Source organism: Stegastes partitus, unplaced genomic scaffold, assembly GCF_000690725.1.
Source record: "Stegastes partitus isolate 25-593 unplaced genomic scaffold, Stegastes_partitus-1.0.2 Scaffold38, whole genome shotgun sequence".
Taxonomy (NCBI): domain Eukaryota; kingdom Metazoa; phylum Chordata; class Actinopteri; family Pomacentridae; genus Stegastes; species Stegastes partitus.
In genome coordinates this window covers 828,096-849,777 of record NW_007577769.1, presented here as the reverse complement: position 1 = coordinate 849,777, position 21,682 = coordinate 828,096, and the positions used below count along the sequence as shown (strand labels likewise).

The 21,682-nt window shown below is 41.4% G+C and overlaps 1 long non-coding RNA gene across 1 annotated transcript in view; it reads left to right on the top strand.

The window, feature by feature from the left end:
* Positions 1–12,225: 12,225 nt before the first annotated feature.
* The window catches only part of LOC103373475 (uncharacterized), a 50,596-nt gene continuing 41,139 nt past the window's right edge, over positions 12,226–21,682 (top strand). The window contains exon 1 of the long non-coding RNA XR_521063.1: positions 12,226–12,816. This is a non-coding gene — a long non-coding RNA (uncharacterized LOC103373475). The remainder of the gene's footprint in view (positions 12,817–21,682) is intronic.

Here is a 21,682-nt window from a genome sequence, read left to right as displayed (position 1 = left end):
AGCAGGAAGGTGGATATCTAGCTGTGTGTCTTTTGTTTGTGCTCCTCTGTGAGCATGTTGTCTTTATGTGTGTGTTCATATATGTCTCAGGAACTCTAACCTTACAGACCCCGGTTTCTCCTTTTCTTATGGGAAGAGATATTGTGATCTCCACAGTAAAAAGGAATAAGGGGCCACCAGCAGTGGGTGTATCTCCTCTTAACAACAAGTGCCCCATTCAGCCCTCATCAACCACACTAAAAACACACACACATACTTTACCCCCTTGGAGCACATCATCCAACCTCTACAAACCACCACCACATTCTACTTAACTTTCCCACTTCCCTCTGCCCTCAGATCCTTTATAGCTCCTTCACTTCAATCTAACCAGACCAGCATGCTTCCCTCAATAATCCCCTGCCCGCCCGCCTCCAGTGATCTAAAAACAGGAACTGTGCACAGTTTGTACTTATAACTAAATAAACATAACGTGATGATAACGTTGATTTAGCTCTGGAAAGCATTCCACTCTTTTTAGGTTTGCTTTTGTTCAAACCCACATTGTCTTGCAAGTATGGATGTATTTGTGCTGTCTTAAAATAATACAATGACAGATCAAGTGGCTAGAAGTGCAACATTTTGGGCTTTAAGTGGCTTTAAAATGCATTTCTTTCCATAGCTTTCATTGCCATCTGATAGAAGGAATTAAAGCAATTGTTTTTGTAGCTAATGTAGACAAACTTGTTTGGATTCTGTGTGCATATGTGTGAACAGATCCACAACTGTGCTATGGGAGGTAACTGCTATTTATCAAGTCAAGCATGCCACACACTGTCCTGTTATTGTTTTTCCAGTAGATATACAACAATAGATTTGCTTTCACACCTAAGCTTTATTATCAAAAGCCTGTTTTCAGAGTTTGAGTCTGCTCAAAGGATGTTTTCAAGAATACCTCTGCAGCACATAATCAACATCACGCATGTCAAAGGTTGCTACAGACTCACTAAAAAGTATTGATTTTGTCAGTCTAGGAACTGATTACTCATGTCATGTAGTAGTGGCATAAATGTGAGACACTCATAAGGGTTTTAAACAGAGCTCAGAGTTTTGCTGTGTCTGCCCAGGGGCAGGATGAATTTACATTACGGGTGGATTATGATGATCCTTTGCTAATGTGTGCACTGAGGTGCATCAGTAAGTGTGCTCTATCACACTAATTATGAGTAGATGTCTTAAACATGGAGATAGGATAAGTTCCATATACTTTATTTATTTATTTTTTTGGTAAAAAGGGACTTAAAAATGTAAATGAAAACCTTAAAAATGTTCAAACAGAACTTTCTTTCCTCTGTGCTTCATCTCTGCTGCCTGGAGGCAGCAGTCAGTCAGTCAGTCGTATTTCTTGTGTTTGTCTGGAGGGAGAACACATTAACCTGCCTTGGCTGTCACGCTAGCTCACAGTTGAGTGAGTCAGCGTCAGCAAGAGAAGTTGGACCTCAGCATACCATTCTCACACATCAAAGGCACAGACTAAAGTGACTCCATACGCTGAGCCTCCATGGCATGGCTCACACTGATTTCAAAGAACTGGTCAAGGAGCTTATTCCAAACAAAATGTTGTCAAGTGTGATGTCATTCTGTTGCCAGTTACCCAAAAGGTAAAGTAATGTCAATATAGGAGCTGTCTTTCTTTGAAATGGTTGTTGGATGTGTTACCAGGGAGCGTTCATTCATAGCACAGAAGTCCACACAAATGATGATTCCTTTCAGATTTAGGAGTCATAATAAATGGCATTGACATTGAATGTATACAGTAGGTGTTGCCTTGGACACATACTGTTCGAGCTGCTCTCGCAGGACTGGAACCTCTTGGCCTCTTCAAAGAGGCCAGAGACTCCCATTGATACTGTCTCTCTCCCCCAACCCCCCACTATCGTCACTGATTTAATGTGTCCCATTTATGCACAGCTTTTTAAACAGTGTCTTATTATCCTTTTATTATCCATTTCAAGTTTTTTAGATTGCATGCTATATCATCTTGTACATTCTCAGATGAATAACTTGCACCTTCCTGCACACGGTAAATATTTCTATTGCTCTTCATGACTTTTACATTTCTTTGACCTACTACATTTGCGTCTTATTTGTCGTGTAACACTTACATTTATTGACTTGCAACATTTTTATGTCTTTTATTCATCTTTAAAATGTTCTACTTGTCAGTGCACCAAAACAAGTGGAATTCCTTATGTGTGGAACCCTCCATGGCAACAAAACTGATTCTGATACTGTATCATATATGTTGCATACAAACAAATGCTTAGACCTAGTAGGCAGTACAGCTCTTGGATTTCTGATGGAGGCAGACGAGCTCAGATGTTAAATAACATCTTCTGTGGCTAAATTCTGTTCCTACTTGCTCTTTGGTGTGAGGTTGAAGAATTTCTGGGTGATAATGGTCATAACACAATTGTTCCTTTACTTGGTTCTTGGATTTTATTCTGAACATGTTAAACAAGACATGCATCGAAGGGAGCTTTTGTGTAATTATTGATACTGGATTCGTCCGAATGATTTTGTTGTTGTTGTTGTAAATGAATACCACACTGATCTACACAGTTCTCCCACACACCTGAACTGCAACACGTCCTCACTTTTGCATCAACATGCAAATAAATGAAATATGTCATTATAAAAAAAATAAACAAACAAAAACCGGTTGTATTTTTTGCCCTGTTTGTTGTTGGGGAACCGCTCATACTGCTTTCAAAGCTGCTGTTCTTTTCTCTGCTAGAGCGTGCCAGGAAGAAGCCCATTGTGTTTCAGCTCAACCCTGTTATTAACTGGCGGGCTGTGGGGAGTGCTGTTTACCAACAGCTGCCTGAAATGACCAGGGAGAAAGTGACGGTATGCTTCACAACACACCATGGTCTGTCTACCTCTGCCTGCGTGACTCAATGACATTTTTCATTTCCTAAAATATCACAAATAAAATATCAAAACAAATTCAGTGTGTGGGAGATTTGCACTGTTTGATTTAATAAAAATATAACAAATAGCATCGGTAATGGTGACTGACGTGGCATTATAGTAAAGCAGAAAAACATCAAGCAACCCTCCCGCTTCCAAAAGGCATCATTTGTATTGCTGTTTGTGTTTATGGATATATACTGAAATGTACCCACTTGATGTGGGTCATGAAAAGAACAATGGATCCTTCAGCAGTCATGTGGTACAAATATACAGACAGAACTTGTTGCACCGTTACGTTGCTACGCTGTTGGTCTGTCTCCAAGCACACCTTTGGGTGTGAGGAAGGACAATACAGCTCTTTCATAGCCCTGACCCAACTGTCACATCCACTGGCTTCAGGGACAAATGCAATTGTTCCCAATGAGAGATAAACATGAAACAATAGACACCAACAGCCAGAAGTTTAAGTTACAAGAAAGCTGGAAGTTGCTGTGTTTTTCCTGCATCCAGTCATCTAACGACAAACAGTAGCGACTGTAAGAAGTATCCCTTTATTCTACCACACCAATTGCTTCATATTCTCAATCAAACAGCCCCTTTGTCTTAGCGTTTCGTCCAAGCACGGCGAAACAGTGCGCTGCATTGACGAGACGCAGACAGATTATCTAGTTTGAATGGCTTTTCCAGAGCAGCAGAAAGGCCAGCACAACAATAGGTAACTTGTTGTAGGCACAACAAATCTAATATTCATTTAACATAGCCTTGTTGTAGGCTACCCGTGGGGGCTGCTCATGCTGGTACAGTAAGTGTTTGTATTTGCATAATACACTTCACCTCAGCAGGGCTACTAATTGGGCTGGTTGGAGGGAGCCAAAAGCCCCTGATGAAAGAGAGCAGCAGGCACAATTATCATAGGAGACAACAATGTAGGGATTGAAATAATTCCCTTAATGGCTGCATGGGACTGTTCATTTTTTCTCCAACAGTCTGACTTTTCCAAATAAAAAGAGTGGGTTGAACTCAGCTGAACTGAAAGCTTAGAAAGCAATCTTGAATTGGAGTAAATTTATGCTTAAAGTTTCAGAAACACTGCAATAGGTTTGGTAAGCATGCTGTGAATGTATCCCCGTGCATTAAGTTTAACAGTAAGCCTCATGTTTGAGTTTGCTAATAAAAAGCACGTGAGTATGTGTACAGACATGCCAGTGTGGGTGGGTGTCGTGTTGCGTGTGTTTGATATTGCTAACAAGCTGAAGAGATTCTCCTCTACCCATATGTTCATTATCAGTGGTTCAAGCCATTTGTGCTGCTCGTGAACATTGGCAAAGTGCTTTTCTCTTCTTGATGATGGTCACCCGTGATGTGCCAGAACCTGTCCGTCCTTTCCTCATGCTCAGAGCTCGTGCAGCTTGAAGGAAGAGCGTGACTGAGGTTGGCAGTAGTAGCGAAGCTGGAGTCCACAGACCAGATTTGGGCTTGTTTTATTACCTTCCCTCTGAGTTCAACATCTGTTAGATCACAATCATTCACACGCACCAATAAATACTTTGGATGTTATTCACACATGTTTTTGTATCATTGTGTAAGTTATATTCTAAACCATGTAGCAACATCACAAAACAGGAAACAAAAAGCTGGAGTTAACCTGATACCTGATCTTATTGTTGGATCATATGAATCAATGAAAAAGATGAAAGAAGCAAACACATCCCTATGACTGTAAATTAAGGACAACAGGAAGATTATACATTTTTGGATCACGTCTTCCTTTTTTTTTTTTGTAACATTACAACAAATTCCAATTTCATTTAAAAACAAACTTTTCTTTTTCTGTTACAGAGAGGTTTGATTAAATCACTTTGGTTATGCTGGTTCCACTTACACACTCAGTCTTTGAAGCTGGTGAAGACACATGTGGGGGTAAAAGCTGTACTAAGTTGGCCTTTGAGTTGAAAGTATAGTTAGAGCTGAAACTTTGGCATTTTATTGTGTCACACACTGTTTCTGAAACTCTTTCGTTTTTAGAGCTTTTAGACGTCTTAAACACCTTCCAGAGATGTTACCCCTCACATTTTTTTCTTACACAATTCCTTTACTTTTGGCAGTAGTAGAGAATCTTCACCAGCAGCCTTTAAAGCCTCCTATAAATGTAGCAAAGACTTTGTTTTGCAGTGTTTTTATTAAAAAATAACATCGATATTTTTGGTGCATTCACTGATCCACCTGCTTAATAATGTCTAGGTCTCCCTTGTGTCGCCAAAAGCATCGAAGCATCAGTGCGTCAACCTGTGGGGATGTCGTGTGGTGTCTGGCTTCACATCCTCTTTTGGGTTGCAGTTTTTGTGGTGTGGTGGGGGACATTTTCCTGCCAGTGAAGGCTGCTGGAGTTGTACAGTGTTGTAGCAATAATAGGGTGGGTGGTATGCGCCAAAATAACATCCACATGAATCTCTGGATTGTACGTTTCCAAGCAGAACGTTGTATTGGAACGAAATGATCCATGTTTGCTACGTCACCTGTTTTAATGTTATAGATGAATGATATATCACTACTTTTTTTTTTTTTTGAACCAGATTAGCTTAGATAAATAAATTAAACATCCATCCATTATCTATACACCGCTTAATCCTCACTAGGGTCGCGGGGGACTGGAGTCTATCTCAGCTGACTTAGGGTGAAGGCAGGGGACACCCTGGACAGGTCACCAGTCTATCACAGGGCTACACTTAGAGACAGACAACCAAGCACACTCACATTCACACCTACGGACAATTTAGAATCACCAATTAACCTCAACAAGTTTTTGGACCTGGTGGGAGGAAGCCAGAGAACCTGGAGAGAACCCACGCTGCACGGGGAGAACATGCAAACTCCACGCAGAAAGTGCCCCCACCAGACGCGAACCGGCGACCTTCTTGCTGCGAGGCAACAGTGCTAACCACTAACCCTAAACCCTAAATGATATATAATTCCACTTTTATTTATATGCTTATTCAGCAGTCGACATTTTCCTGCTGTCTTTATGATTTTATTAGTGCATCATTTGAGCCTCTCAAGAGCTCTGTTGACATAACGGATGGTTCTGTGGACAGTAATATCATAACTACTGGGTTTAATAGATGGACGCATTCCCTGTTGAGGTCTTGTGTCTGAATATGGAATCAGAATAAAGTACATGTCACATGTTCTAGGGTTAAGACCCCACCAGAAGCATCTTAGCTCCACTGGTGGAGGCTGAAGCTGGAGAGAACCAGTCTGCTGACAATCAGTTCCTGCAACCTGGAGCTTTATCATGAGTGCTGTTCAATCATTATTATTGTAACTATCTGTCAAATTATTTGTGCCAGAAATTTGAGGGGAAGAAAAATCTTCAGAGAACACATTTATAGTCACTTCAAATAGCTTGCCTTGCATGACCCAGTCAGAAACTTTGGGCGGCCCCAACCATAGATTTTGGTTAGGTTCCTTTATTGCTATAGTTTGTACCTATATATCTACAATCTTATATTTGTGTGTGTTTTTCAGTGTTGCAATAACACTAAAATTATTACCTGTGTAAATTGGTAAATATTCTAAGGTGGTGAAATTCAAAAAACTTTTTTTTAAACTGATCTTTCTTTAATATAGACCATTAAAAATTATCAGTAATGGTCATTATAGATTGAAATAAAAACATTTTAGGTTTATTTAAAAAGATTAATTAACTTAAAGAAAACTCTTTAGTGTTGTAAATATCATGACAAAATAATTGGGAAGATTTGCATGTAATTCCTCAGCATACCAGTGTCTTCCAGAAGACGTCACATTACAAATGGTTACAAATAATATTATAAATGGTTCCAACAAATAGGACCCAGAAAAATACTCAGTGTTTAAGGTGAGAGAGAAGCTTCATAACCTTTGCAGGAAACAGGTGCTGAGTCAGTGAGGAGAGGAATGTCAGAAGAATGGGGAGGGAAGCAAAGCATGTCTGTGTGTGCATGGGCGAGAGAGAGAACGAGGTGTGTGTGTGTGTGGTGAGTGTGTGAGCGAGAGTGTGAGTAATCCTGAGTAGAAGCCAGGGAGCTGAGGAGAGAACAAGGGGAGGAGACTCTCTGGAGATTGCGTGCGGACATCAAATGTTTACCTGTAACAAAAAGAAAGGGGAAGGTGTAGAAGGCAAAAAAGGAGAGGAAAAAAAGGCCGTGGTTTAAAGGGGTGGGCGGGACCCAAAGCCTAAAGCATGAGCTTCGCACGCAACTTAACAATACTACCTTTATGAAGACTGTATTGCATTAGTCAGTGAGCACACACACACACATATTCAAGTAAGATAGCGCTGGTTTTACACACACATACACACGTCAAAGGAATTTACCAGGTATAAATGACTAAATGATGGCACTTACACTAAAGATTTCTTTGAAAAACCATGTTAAAGAAGGCAAAGAAATACTTTGTGACTTTTAGACAATGGGCTCAAAGACACTTAGACTCTTCTAAGACTACACATTATTCACCAAACAGGACCAAATAACTGACCCTATCAGCCGGAGGTTCTGTTTGACTGACGGGGCACTTGTGTCCATCCAAGCTCAACCCAGAACCGCAATTTGTGAAAGCAGATCTTAAGCATTCCCTCTCATCCCAAATCCTCCCTGTGGTCGCCCCGTTCATTTTTCATCATAATTGGCCAACAAATCAAGACAAAATGAGAGTCAGCTTTTGTTATTGAAACCACAGAGAGAGCTCCAGCAGTCTACCGACTGTCTTTTCCTTTGAGTCTGGGTGTCTCTGTGACTGTATATTTCTCATCTACATTATCAGGGTCTTCCATCTCAAGGTTGTCTTATCTGTACTGAGAACAAAAAGCGTGGAAAAACCTGGGCTGGTGTTGGACTGATAATAGATTGCTAACAACAGTCATGTGATGGATTTATATTAAGACTATTGTGCTCTCTTTAATGAGTATTTACAGCAACACCCCCCGGAATCATCCATATCTGTAGGTGTGCACAACTGCAGGATAATAATCACACTGTGCTTATTAAAACTAAGATCCACTAGTTTTTTCATTCGCAATATAATAAGGTGCATGAAGAATATTCTCATAACAATTATGCATTTAAGCAAGCACAGCATTTCTGCTTGTGCAAGGCTCTTCTCTTTGATTGGAAGGAAAATGTGTCAGTCTCAGCTCTGACTGGCAGCTTGCGTGTAAAAGGCAGAGTTATTGGGATTTAGCCCAGGGCGCCTGCGGTCAGCACAATATGTGTACTATAAATAATTTGACTGTGTATATCGTGTGATTGTGTGAACAGGGAGAGAGAGAGAGAGAGAGAAAAGAGAGAGAGAGCGAGCTACACACACACTGGGATCAGGGCTTCCTCTCTTGTGAGTGTCTGCAGTCAGAGCGCAGGTACAATAGGGAGCATTGTTCAGCTGGCAGGCCCCTGCGTGCCGGCTCCCCCTCCATACCTGAGCGCAGAGACAGGTGTATTTCTCCTAGTCACGCATAGCCCTGCCACACTCCCAGCTGCCTACACACAGCTTGCCACCAAGATCACACACACCTAGAAAAGCATCCACAGACAAAAGCTAGCATATGCTTAATTGCTGACTACAGATACTCATTTTATTCCTCACAGGAGATCCCTTGTTTGAACCGTTTTAGCCTTGCCATCACCTTTTCCTGATTAAAATTTCAACTTAAATACACCTTTATATGGGCCAAATGCTCTGTCACTTGTGTATATACAAAATTTACCTTTTTTTGGTATATGGCTGCACACTCACTGTGCCATACTCAGACTGTTGATAATTAGGGCTTTAAAATTTAATGATTATAAGATTTGCTCTTTGACACAGAAACTTAATAAACGAAAGCACCTGCAAGTAAAAAAAAAAAAATGTCATGGTCATACTATGGTAGGTCTCCAGGAAGGGTGTGTTTGTCCAAATAAATTCCCCTTTTTCCCAGTGTAAGCGAGAAGGAATGAGTCATACACGTCAGTGGTACTGTACAGCCCGTCCAGGCCAAAAGTTCATTTAATTTCTCTTTAAGTGGGAAAACATGTTTGAGTAAACATTGGAACCCAAGTTACAGTTTGACAACTTAATGGAGGATGAGATGGGAAAGGCCTGAAAGAGATAAAAGAAGAAGTGACCGTTAGGAATAAAGAAATTTCATTCCACATTTGATTGGTTTGCACCAATCAAATGTGGGTTTGGAAGGGGGGTTGTGTTATTGAATACATGGTTTCCTTTGAAAGGTCCTTCCTTCCAGAGATCTGACTCCCTGAGGTGCTGGAAGCAATCCAGCCCTATCAGTCTCATAGCACAAGAGGATTAGTCTTTTATCCTCGCTGATTCTATAGAAAAGAGGTACACGCCACATTATGTCTTGTGTTCGCACATGAGGAATCTTCACCCGTGTCACTCTAAAACCTTGCCTTGACCCCTGTTCAGCTTCACTTTGCACCTTCTACCGTGAGACCAAAGAAACAGATGAAAGTCTGCATGTTGGCTGTGCAAGACATTACATAAGCTGCCAACGTGGAATCTAACGTCAGGTTTCCTGGCTGATAGTTACCAAATTAATTCCCAGGCGGATGTAAAAGTAATAACACCCATGAAAAGTGGGAAAGTCAGAAAATAAAACAAGGAAACCAAGTGTGGCAGGCTAGCAAGCCTGTGGTGGGGCCCATTCCAGTGAAACAGCATGAAGTTATTCGGAAATACTTTTCATTGTCTCTACCCAGTGGTTTCTGTCCTCAACAACCATGTCACTCCCCCCTACACATAACGCAGCTCATATCATACTATAAGATGGTCTCAGTGGTGGCCTGCATTAATATAACCTTTTGTGTTTTTTGGTCTCATAGGCTCTTGTTCTCTATCCTGTTGCTGAAGCTTGGGCACTCAGAGCCACATAAGGAAACATTTGTTCCCATTCTGGTTGAATAGGGCCTTGTGTTGGTGGTAGTCAAAGAGATACAAGGGGATAGGACATCCAAACAGTCCAACACAAGAGCTCTGCTCTGAAGCCCCTCTCTGTCTGAGCCGAGCCAGTAATGAATGTGCTCTAGTCTTAATCACTCTCAGAGCACACACTGGAGATATGACTGACTCAATTGTGCTCTTCTCTATGTTTTGTATGTTGAAAACAGAAGTCACTGAGGTCGTCGCTTCCAGTAAATATCAGATTGGTTTCGCCACCACCAGGTGAGGCCGACTCTGCTTAATGCCCTTTTGACAGAGAGGATTGCCACACATTTTTAGTTGTGTGACTGTGGGGTGTACTTGAAAATCACTGTTTATGCTGCTTAAATTTATCTGCAGCTTCTCTGCACTCAGTCATCCTTGTTTCCCCTGGATTCTCTATTGCATTCCTTCTTTTCCTCCCATCTGTGTGAGCAGCATTCAGAATGGTTTCATGCTCCCTGGATATGATTATCCCTGTCACACCAATCTGGAAAACATTTGTGTGCACATTAGCACATACCTACATACACATACTGGTATGAGTGGGAACATGGTGGAGAAGGATGCACACACACATTTGCAGACACTTAAATGCATGCATGCACGTTGGAAAGCGTACACACACATGCATTCTGCTCTTACATTCAGAAATGATGCATTTTCACGCCATTTGGCTGTATTGTGAGACTTGTTGATTGCTGAGCAGGAAAGCAGAAGAAACTGTTGGCTCTGTTGTTTGTATAGTTTTGGATAAGCGACAACTACCTCTTAATTACCTCTGTAAGATAATTACCTCAACTACTACTTTAACACAGTCTTGATGAATGATTAATGAGCTAAGAGAGAACCTTTGTGGAAGAAGCGAGGTCAACACAGTGAACCAGATAAAAATGTGTAACCCTCCTTTTCTTTCTTTTTTTTTTTCTAAAGGAAAAGAAAACCCTTCACACAGCAGCGGTGGCTTAGGAATGCGAGACAGGAATGCTGTTGAGTTACTATAAAGGGGGTTTGATCACTGAAAACAATGTCTCTGTGTTTTCATCCCCAGCTCTAGTCACGCAATGCTGTGTGCGCAAACCTCCAGCAACTTTTCAACCTCGGCACACAAGAAAGCCATCAAGTACCTGCAATTGACAGAATCGCGTGCAATTCAGGTACTCCTGGTCTATGCTGGAGATCAGCCAGAGGAGCACAGGAAAAGGTGGAGTGGAGCTTCGCCTGCTCCCATGTAGCTGCAATGTAGCAGCTGGTGAAATACAAAATCGCTGTGTTGTAAATGCCAGAGGAAACTAGGTTTTCTGATAACAAACTCTTTATTCTGCTTAATGAGAATAGTTTCTTAGATTAGAATTTACCCACAACGTATCTCCTCCCTGTTTTTGTGATCATCTTAACTACACCTACAATGGATTTATTGCAATATTTTTTTAAAAGGGTATATGTAATCAATATACTTTCTCATATTTATATTAAAATAAACATGTAAACATGTATTAATAGAAGATTTTATTGTCATGTACATTTAATAATAAATTCAACATGACATTTGTTTAGCCTCTACACTGTAAACTGAGTTATGTTCTGATTTTAATCTTTAAATCTGTGCTCCATTCCTTGGAATCCACTCCCTGTTTTGAGGTTTATGGAGAGCTATGATTCCAGAAATACATGCAAGCCTGGAGGTGGTTAGGACATGAAAGTGAGGTAAGAAAGACAAGAGATTCATTCATGGGAAGGTGATTCAAGGCACCGACATCTCTGTATCTCTGCAGAGCAACAGATGATCATTATTACTCACTCACACTGCTCACACGCAACCTGGAATCACACTGACAGATGATGGATGATGGCAACCAAATTATAACAGCTCGTATTCGTGACACAATGACTCCATTACTGTAACAAATAATAACAACAATAACAATGTTGATAACAACAACAATACTATTTGTACTGTATCATTGATAATACAGTCTGCCTGGCTATCTAAACTCAGATTGTTTATAATACTAGTAAACTTATGTTAAAAACAAACTTGTCTTTAATTTCTAGCTAACTGAAATCTGCATGTTTTCAGTTTTACTTCACTGCCTCATTCCTGCATTATAATATCATTCCAGATTACATTCTGCGTTTTTTGATCCTTTTTTTTGTTATTTTTGTAGGTTTTCATTTGCTATCATTCTCTTATTCCCAGATACTTTGCGCCAGCAAGCGTCAACTACACATACCATCATGCCTTGCGCATACGTTTGCTGAAGGCAGCATGTGCTACGCTGCTGCGCTCTAACTATGGCTCAGTGAGGCTGCGGCTCTTCACAGGAGCGTATCGTGTCAGCAGAGGCGCTCGTTGGAGCTACAGCAGAGACATTCACCGCATTGGACCAGAAGGAGGAACCAGCATCTTTACATTCCTTACTGGAAATAATCACTTTGATGGATTTGCTTGATTTGCCAAAGCGTCATTCAGCTTTACGCACGGATTCTTTGAACTTATTAAGAGGATTACACTGTAAAGTTACAGCACTGACACACGTGGATAAGTTACTATTATTTTTTGCTTCAACCTGATTACGATGGCAACAGCTGAGGGATTCAAAACTCAAGCTATGGATCATCCTGTAGGTAACGGGAAAAATGTTTCTGTCCGGGATGAGTGGCGCCTGTTCCTGCCATGGTCCTCCTGCTGGACAAGTCGGCTGACGGACAGTCGAGTCTCTGGGGATACACGCGTTGTCAACAGTGTCAGACATGGTCAGTGTCATTTGCTTTTTGGAAATGTCTTGTGGTGGATTTCGGCACAAGGAAAAGGGATACCCTGGAATACAGTTTGGAGGCTGCGCTCAGTAGATGTCCAGTGATTTGGATAATGTGGATACGCATCTCCTGACCCAGCAGGTATGTGAGAATCGGGCATTCCTGACAACTGCTGCCCTTATAGGTTGTATGTATGCTCAGTTTATTTCAGAAATTGATGTTGTCACTTCTTCTTACCGGTTTAAAGTTTGTGCAATCTGGTTCGGTTCCTCAAATGGTTCCCAATATGGGCTAACATAATGTCACCTGCTGTCATTTCACAAACGAAAAAAAAACCAAGTCCACCAGTGTCTGTTTTGGCCAAAGGTTCTGTCCTTATCTCCCTACACACCCATTTGGCCCATATCTTCACTACCAAATTGAACTTTACAATCAAAATTATCATCGCTTGGGATTTTCTGGGATTATATTTAACGAGGTTTATTTCTTCTTAGTGTCAGTGGAGGGTTACGTGTTTGACGCATGAAGTCTTGTGGTGAGCTCCATATTTAGGTTCACCTGTTCAGAGAGTGAGGACGCTGCTCTGTTATTCTGTAGGCTCAGAGGTGTGCATCTCTCAAAATGTACTCAGATCGATTTAAATACTCCAGATGTATTGATTAAGCTTGGTCAATGCCTGGCCATTCGATATCACATCTTTACATCTATGGCCACCTCACTGTGCACCTGCAGTACCAGGTGCCCACAGCCCCTTCATAGAGCAACAGTCTGTCTTAAGTTGTGACTGACCAGGTGCACCAAAATAAACGCCGCACAGAGTGGATACAGTGTCCATACAAAGCAACATGCTGTCCTCCCTCCTCACCTACAGTAACTCCATTTAGGTGTGAGCAAATCGGTTTGAGCTCAGTGACTTTGACCACAGGGAGGCCTGGCCCTGTGAAGTGCCTGTCATTCATGCTGGCTACTTCTACCTGACACATGGAGTGTTTGAGATGTGAAATCTGTGCTGTGGAGTGTCTTAGATGCTTCGTTTGAGTGGAACCTACAGGTGCATGTGGGATATGTTAGTGTGAGACAAGTGTTTGTACCTGTTCTGTGACATAATGGCATTGCATTAGAGGTAAATTGAATGTGATGAAGCTCCTCTTCCTTCATCTTTCAGCTCTCACTCCTACAATCCCATACATTTGCTCTGCAATAGAGAATTCTGTCCACTGTTGGGGCAGGGCACAGAGCCTCACTATATGTCTGTATACAGCGCAGAGCACAGTCCGAGCACCCCACCCCGCCACCCCAATTCAGCACCCCACCACCCCCCACCCCTTCTATTAAAAATCTTCTCCAAACAAGACTCCCTTTCTCCGCTGAAGAGGGACCCTCTGTCTAATGCCAAGTGACTCTCATGGCCAGCATTGACGGTGGGACACTTGCTTCACAAAAGGAGCTGAAGTGTCAAATAAACTCGGTCAGAGCCCCCGACACACAAGAATTCCTTTATCTGGCACCCTGGGAGGCAGACAAAGACAGACTTTGTGTCAGTGAGCAGGCCTTGACTAAACACTGGGGCTTTTTTTTTTTTTTTTTTTTTTAGTTCTCTTCTCACAGCTTCTGCCTCTTCTTCCTCCTCCTCCTTTTGTCATTTAAACGGTGGAGCGGGAGCATGTCTGTTGACGTGACCCCTCTCGCACGGCATCTGTCCTGCACACGACCAACGTCACTCCTGGTGTGTAAGCGTCATAAAAACGCAGATGCACCCTCTGAAAACCCATGCACATACGCCCACAACTGTCTGATGGACATCAAAGCAGCCATAACATTTCAATATGTGTACTTTTCTGCATACTTTTGTTTATGTCTGGATCCATAGCTAAGAATAGTGAAGCAGGAATTTGCTTTCTCACAGGACTGAAAGTGCTGGCTGTGCTGTCATATGATACTCTTGTGGTGAACCGCAGCAGAGAACCATATACACACTTAACAACCGTGTTTATTTCACTCAACATTTTTGAGGAACTTTCTCATCACTGGCAATTCTTTTACGGGTTTCAATTTCAGGCTGATTTGTATTGGCACATGTATTACACTTGTGAAGAATGTAATGGCCAAATCTTGCATATTCAGTGCTGTCAGTTCCTCACAAGTTGCAGATGATGCTTGTTAGATGATTAACGCCAGTTTACATTACCGTAAAAGGTCATCTAAGCAAATCAGGTAACACACACAAACATGTCAGACTTTCCACACTAGCTGTGTTATGCAGTGGTTTATACAGCTCCACTGTCTGGTCCTTAAAATGAAGAATTTGTGGAAACAGGCACAAATAGTGGAAAAGCCTAGAGGAAACACTTCAGCAGTACTACTGAGACAATTAAGTGGCCCAGAGTTGGAGCTGACTGACTGGCCCCAGTGATAGACATGTGCATCAGGCCCCCAGGCAAGCCAATACAGGCCTACAGAGAGCGCGATAGTCCCCACCATGCTGGCTAAAGTAAACAGATAGAGTTGCTGTGGTCGACCGTGTTAATGGTGTGTTTATGAGCTTAAGGTGAGTGGTGATTTATCATGTCTAAACTTTCGGCTTGGCCACGATCGAGCTCATAGGGTGACAACACCAACTTGAGCGGCATGACCTCCTGGTGAACTATGCCTCATGACCGTTTCTGACCACAGATGGAAAATGGAAGGCAGTATTTGTTATGCATTAATTACACCCTACTTTTGCATCAAGCATGTCCTCAGCATTACCTCATTCTATCTGCAGGTACAAAAGTGAAGTTGCAAGAAAATAACCATCCATCATTAGTGTTGGATAACGGTTTAGTGAGCGCCATGACAAAAACGGGTTGTAAAAAAAAAAAATCATATGCATCTTTTCATATAGAGCACAATTTACACCGTATGTGTAGGTATGTGTGTGTTTAGAATGGGCTCTAAAGTTTGTCCGAACAGGAGCACTGTCATTTATTAGTAGTGCTGGAACAATGGGGAGCTTGTCTCCAGGGTGGTGGGGGCCAGAGGGGGGCCAGAGGGGGCCTGTGGAGCCAGGGGAGGGTGGCCTGAGATTGGGCAGCAGCCTCTGACCAAGAACAAACCCCTGTCTGATGAAGAGAACTGCTGACCCTTCCTGAGTAAAATGGCACCTTTGTTTCGAGGTGGATGTGTTTGTGCCTATGTGTTTATGTGTGTGTGAAAGGGAGAAGGAGAGAGGTTTTGAAAAGCTGGAAGCGCTCTGTAAACTGTTTTTTTTTTTTCTTTTTTTGCCTCAGTGCTTTGGTGATTTTTCCCTCTATTTATGATTTCTCTTAGCCTAGCTTTTTTTTTTTTGTTAGATTCTGACATTATTCAGCTGTTGTTATATGTATTTACCAGACACAAAAGACGATGTGATTATATATATTTTTTGTGAGTGGTCATTTCCTCTTGTGGCTGCTTGGATTTAGACATTTTGTAGATAAAATATACGTTTTCTAAAAGGCAGCTTTCACACAATTTTAGACTTTCTGCTCACAAAACACCCTTTGATTGGGGTGTCCAAATGTCTCATCAAAATGTGTCCATGTGCTTTTATTACTAAAACCAATGATTGTCCATAGGATGCCACACAAATTCTCACAAAGCAGAAGCCTCCTCTGTGACGCTATGACACCAGACCACCTCTATAGACTAATTAGCCACTTTGTGTGTTCCTCTGGCCGCTTGCCACAGTCTGTGTGGTGCTGTCTTCCTACAGGCCTACAAACAACTGTCCTCTAATAATGCTGATGAGGGAGAGATGCTTTGTTTAACCAGTGCGGTAAAGAAACTGCAGGGAGGAGGGAGGAGCAGTAAATACTGGTGGTTAATGGCAGCCAATTGCTGATTTCCTACAGGGAAACCACAACTTAGAGGGTGGCATGTGTATATATGTTTGCGTCAAGGGGGGTGTTCTCCCGGTTTGGGAGTTATCAGGAAGTGGGAGGCTGAGGGAGACAGACAGACTGTGCTTCAGTGAGAGTGCAGCAGGGTGCTTTACAAGAAGTGGAGAACATGAGTGGGGATTCTTTGGAGTAATGCCTCTGGGTCTGACACTTAAAACCTGTCCTCTTTGATAAAGCTCCCCTCTGCACTCGGTTTTTGGATCTTTTCACCTTGCATCATGCCCGATGCTGCTGCTCCCTATTAGATAATAGAATCGTTTGTACTTTGTTCAGCTTTCATTTGGATCTCACTATCCCTTCTGTCCTTTACCTCCTGTGTGAACATAGCCATGCTGGAGGAATACAGAAGATCATAGAAAGGTGAAAGGAAAGGATGGGTGGAGGACAGGTTTTTTTCTTCCCCCGCCTTGACCCCCTCCTAGTGCAAGTGTACAAACCGGAGAGCAAACAGTAAAAACACACATTGCAGTACAGGGGCATCTCTGTCAGTCCAGATACAGACAGACAGCACTCTTTTCAGACTCAAGGCTTCATGCACCACCCATCTCACTACAAGGACACTATGGATCTGCAGAACAGGAGTGAAGAGATGCTAAGAACTCTAAGAGTAAGACATGAATACATGCAGTAGAGGAAGCCATTGTGGGGATTTACAGTGTGGAAGTTTATTCTGTAGCGCATTGTCTGGTGCATTTGAAGCAGACAGGTGCCTGGAGTGGACTTTTAGGTGCATTCTTGACCTGCCTTGCATGTAAGCAAAAAAAAACAGAAAAATCAGAATGCTCTGAGTTTTGCAGTACTTTAAATTCCAGACATTTCTCCAGTTTTCTTTCAAACTGATCTCACTTGTTCTTTTCTTGCTCCTGTTTTGGAGGGAAAATTCCTCCCTTTGTCTTCCATTCTCACGAATGTCACATTCCCCAGAACCTGTGACCATGTTGGGCCTTCACTTTGCTGGGTGTGGGTCGCCATAGCAGCCTCCCGGCGTTTCAGCAAGTCACACCTACATAAGTAAGCCATCCTCATTCAGGAATTGGATTCTTTTTTTTTCTCTCTCTTTCTTTTTCATTCAGTTCACTCTTTCATTCCTCTTCTCTTTTATTTGGCTCTCAGTGGGGAGGATAAAGGAGACATTTTCAGTGTGAAGAGTAGCGTGAAATTTTCATTGTGACCTCCCTGGGACACAGTAGACCACCAGGCTCCTCAGACGACTGTTTATGTGTGCGTTAAATCCTGCGCTTGTGTAGCAGATCCGTGTGATTCTGACAGCTTTTAGTGCATGTCTGTTTTTATTTGGTTTGTTTAAAGGAGACTGAATGAGGCCCAGTCACAAGCCTTTCCACATAAAAAGTGCAATTAAGGTTGATCGCTGAATACCTTTGAGTGTCCTGACATTTAGAAAGTGCACGCATATCATTGTGTCACGGTGCTGACGGCTGGATGTATATTTAATGGCTCTCCAACTGACCTGTGTGCGATGTTGTCGAACAGTGAGGGTCTGACAGGCCTGCTGTGGAAGAGGAAGTCAGTGTGCCTGATTCATAGATAAGACACAGCTCCGTTGTGCTGTCATAAAGATTATAAATGAGTGGAATCTGTCTAGATCTCAGGTTGTCATCACAGGCCATCGCTCATCCAACAAGCTGTGGAAAGGAAACAGAGCTGCTGATAATTGGATATTTGGCAATCTTTTAGAAGGTTAAAATTATGCCTGCACTGCATTAGGTGTGATTTTGAACAATTTGATTAGAATTACTGTATGTGTCTGCATGAAATTATGGCAGTGAGACATCCTGGCTGTGGTGTACTGTGGTGTGGGGATTTTTGACGTTCTCTGTACACATTTCTTATACTCTGCTGCACCCTACTGGACAATATGTGCTACAACTGAATAGTCAGTAATAATTATTTTCTGGTCTGCATTTCCTCCTTTGGCCACATAACATTTGTGGTGCTAATTTACAACTTTAGTTAGGACATGGAGGATTGTTTTTTTGTTGTTTTTTTTTTAGTGAGCTATTTATGTTAACAGCATCAGCATTATTATCACCATTATCAGTAATAAAACAATGAATAGCATCTGTTTTATGCAATAAATAAAAGTATGGAAAAGAAACAGTTTCATTATATTTTGTTAATTTAAGTTAATTTAATTTAATTATTGATTTTGAACTTTTAATTTGAACTTGCATTAGGCTGTCCAGGTGATCCTGGACATAATGATCAAAAAGTTATTGAATAAATAATGACAAACAATTTATTTATTTTTTAATAGAAATGAAGCTAATTATTATTTGTTTGTAGGAACCACACATCAGCCTCATATGTATAAATGTATTTAAAATAAGTAAATTAATTAACAAAATGTATGTTTTTTTCCTCACCCTCTTATAAACCACAACCAAACACAAACAGTTACAAGAATAACTTAGAATAGTATTGTAAAATATGTGCAACATGTACTTCTTCTCACATCTTTAGAATCTGCTTGAACATTATACACTCAGTTATGTGCTTAACATTTAGCTCACAGTAAAGTTCTTTAATCCAGCCTTGAAATATATGTGCTTATTTAAATGTCCATCCATCCATTATCTATACACCGCTTAATCCTCACTAGGGTCGCAGGGGGGCTGGAGCCTATCCCAACTGACTTAGGGTGAAGGCAGGGGACACCCTGGACAGGTCACCAGTCTATCACAGGGCTACACTTAGACCACACCTATGGTTAATTTAGAATCACCTCAACATGTTTTTGGACTGTGTGGGAGGAAGCCGGAGAACCCGGAAAGAACCACGGGGAGAACATGCAAACTCCACTCAGAAAGATTCCGGTGCCCCCACTGGGACACGAACCGGCAACCTTCTTGCTGCGAGGCAATGGTACTAACCACTGCGCCACCCTGCAGCCCTTATGTAAATGTATCTATTATAAATCATATTTAACAGGTTGAATACATTAGTTTTTTTCTTTGCTTCTGAGCGTCTTTATTAAAAATGTAGAAAGAAAGGACTGTGTCAGATTGGCAGATCTATTTAAAGCATTTCCAATTATGTTGACGGTGGAACCTAAACAACTTGATACAAACCAAGAGGATGGTTAAAACAAGTCCAAAACTGCAAAAATAGTCATCTACCGTATTTTGGAGTGTTGATTATAAAGTGCCTACATGGGTGAAGACTTTTGGAGTTGGAACTTCATAATCTGTTGGTGTTGAGATCAGTTTATAAAATATCCTGTTTCATGTCACTTTTTTATGTCTCCACTAGAGGTCATTGTTGGATACTTTTTCAGAGACACACTCAAAGTCCTCAGGCACTAATTATGGCGATACACAGCAGCATAGACAGGACTGATTTATTATTTTGTAGGTAAAGTCTGAATCATGGCATTCTGTGAAAAGAAATCAAACCGTTTTCATGTACAATGTTGATTTTGACTGCCTGCTTATTACAGCAGAGCTTTATCCTTTTCTCAGAGTGTCTTTTACATTTAGAGCTTGAGTTTTATACTTTTCCTTTTCTTTATATTCACCCTGATGATGTTTGAAAATGCTTGGATTAGCAGTTGTTCACATCTTTAACTTGTCATTGTGTGAAACTCAAAGATATCTGTTAAATCTAACTTGGAAATACTCTCAGTACATCTCTTCTGCTTTCCTTCACAGTTTGATTTAGAACCTGGTTTGTCCATATGTCGGATTTTTGAAGTTGTGTTTCAGACGGAATAAGTTACGGACAGTGCGTGCAACACATCCAGTGAATGAAAGGTGAACTTAACAGACCACTAGATGGCAATGTGGTGACATGAAACACGGCTGCCCCTCTGAACAGGAACGGCTACTTTGCATGTTGCGGTAACCCTGTGATCTATGGAGTAATGGATGTAGATTGGCATTATTATCTTCTTATTGCCCCTTATTCTAGCTCATCTCCCTTTGAAGATCAAAGTGGCCGTGTGCCTCTGTGTGTACCGACGCTGATAAAAACAAAGTGAACTTCAATAAAGCTAACTGTTCTCTTTGTACATCTGCCTCTCCTGACCCTTTTTCCAGCCTTACAAGCTGAATGCTGCTGAACCAGAACAGTGCAGCACTTTATGATGATGGCTCAAAATATTTCAAAATAGTCTTAAAAATGTCAGCAAAGTTTGGGATATAATATTAAATGTCTCATTGTTTGGTTCAGCAAAAGAAACAAAAAAAAAGAATACAAGAGCTGAGTAGCAATGCAAATAGAGCAAACTACCACCAACAACCAGTCTAGTTGTGAGCCGATAGAATCATGATACAGATAAAACAACTATGAAGAAATCAGTTCTTCAGCTCTTTGTTGGCTTTACTCCATGTCTGTGAACTTCAGACATTGCAGAACACAGAATGAATGAGAGAGCGATACAGGTGACATGGTAAAGGAGCGGGTGTGGCAGCTTATGATTGGGTGACAGCAATAGCACGAGTACAATGCCAGTTCAGTTATTACATTCCAGTTCCCACAGGTTTCCTGTGTGTATGTGTCAGTGCTGTTTCAGGTACATGTTTGGCAATTATGCCCTAAGTCTAAGTGATAGTTCATAATTAATATTGTTTATTGTTTCATGGGTGTGGCGGAACTTGTAAAAACCTTACAAAAAGAGGCGTTTTCTCTGTTTCAGACTTGTATTGGACCATTGCAAAGTCATCTTAAAAATCACTATTTTATTTCATTTGCTCTTGATTGTGCACGTTTGCATTTTCTTGTAAGAGCTGTGTTGGTTTTGGAAGGCGCACTCTTCCATTTCCTCTCAGTGTGCACACTACTTTGTTGAATGTTGACCAGTTTGCTTGCAGTAAATCAGATCTGAGATATGTCGTTATTCAGGTTTCTGCCCGTTGAGCATTATGGGAAGAATTTATAATCATAAGTGAATTGCAGTGCAACCTTGTGCACATGCAGTGCATCTTATAAAATGTTTCAGTGTGCTGTCAGTCCATACATCCATGCTGTATTTAATTCGTGACCATGTGCATTAAGGCATTTATTGATCTAAGTACAGTGTTTGTGTACTTTACACACATAACCACACCTCTCGCACAGTCACAAGTGTA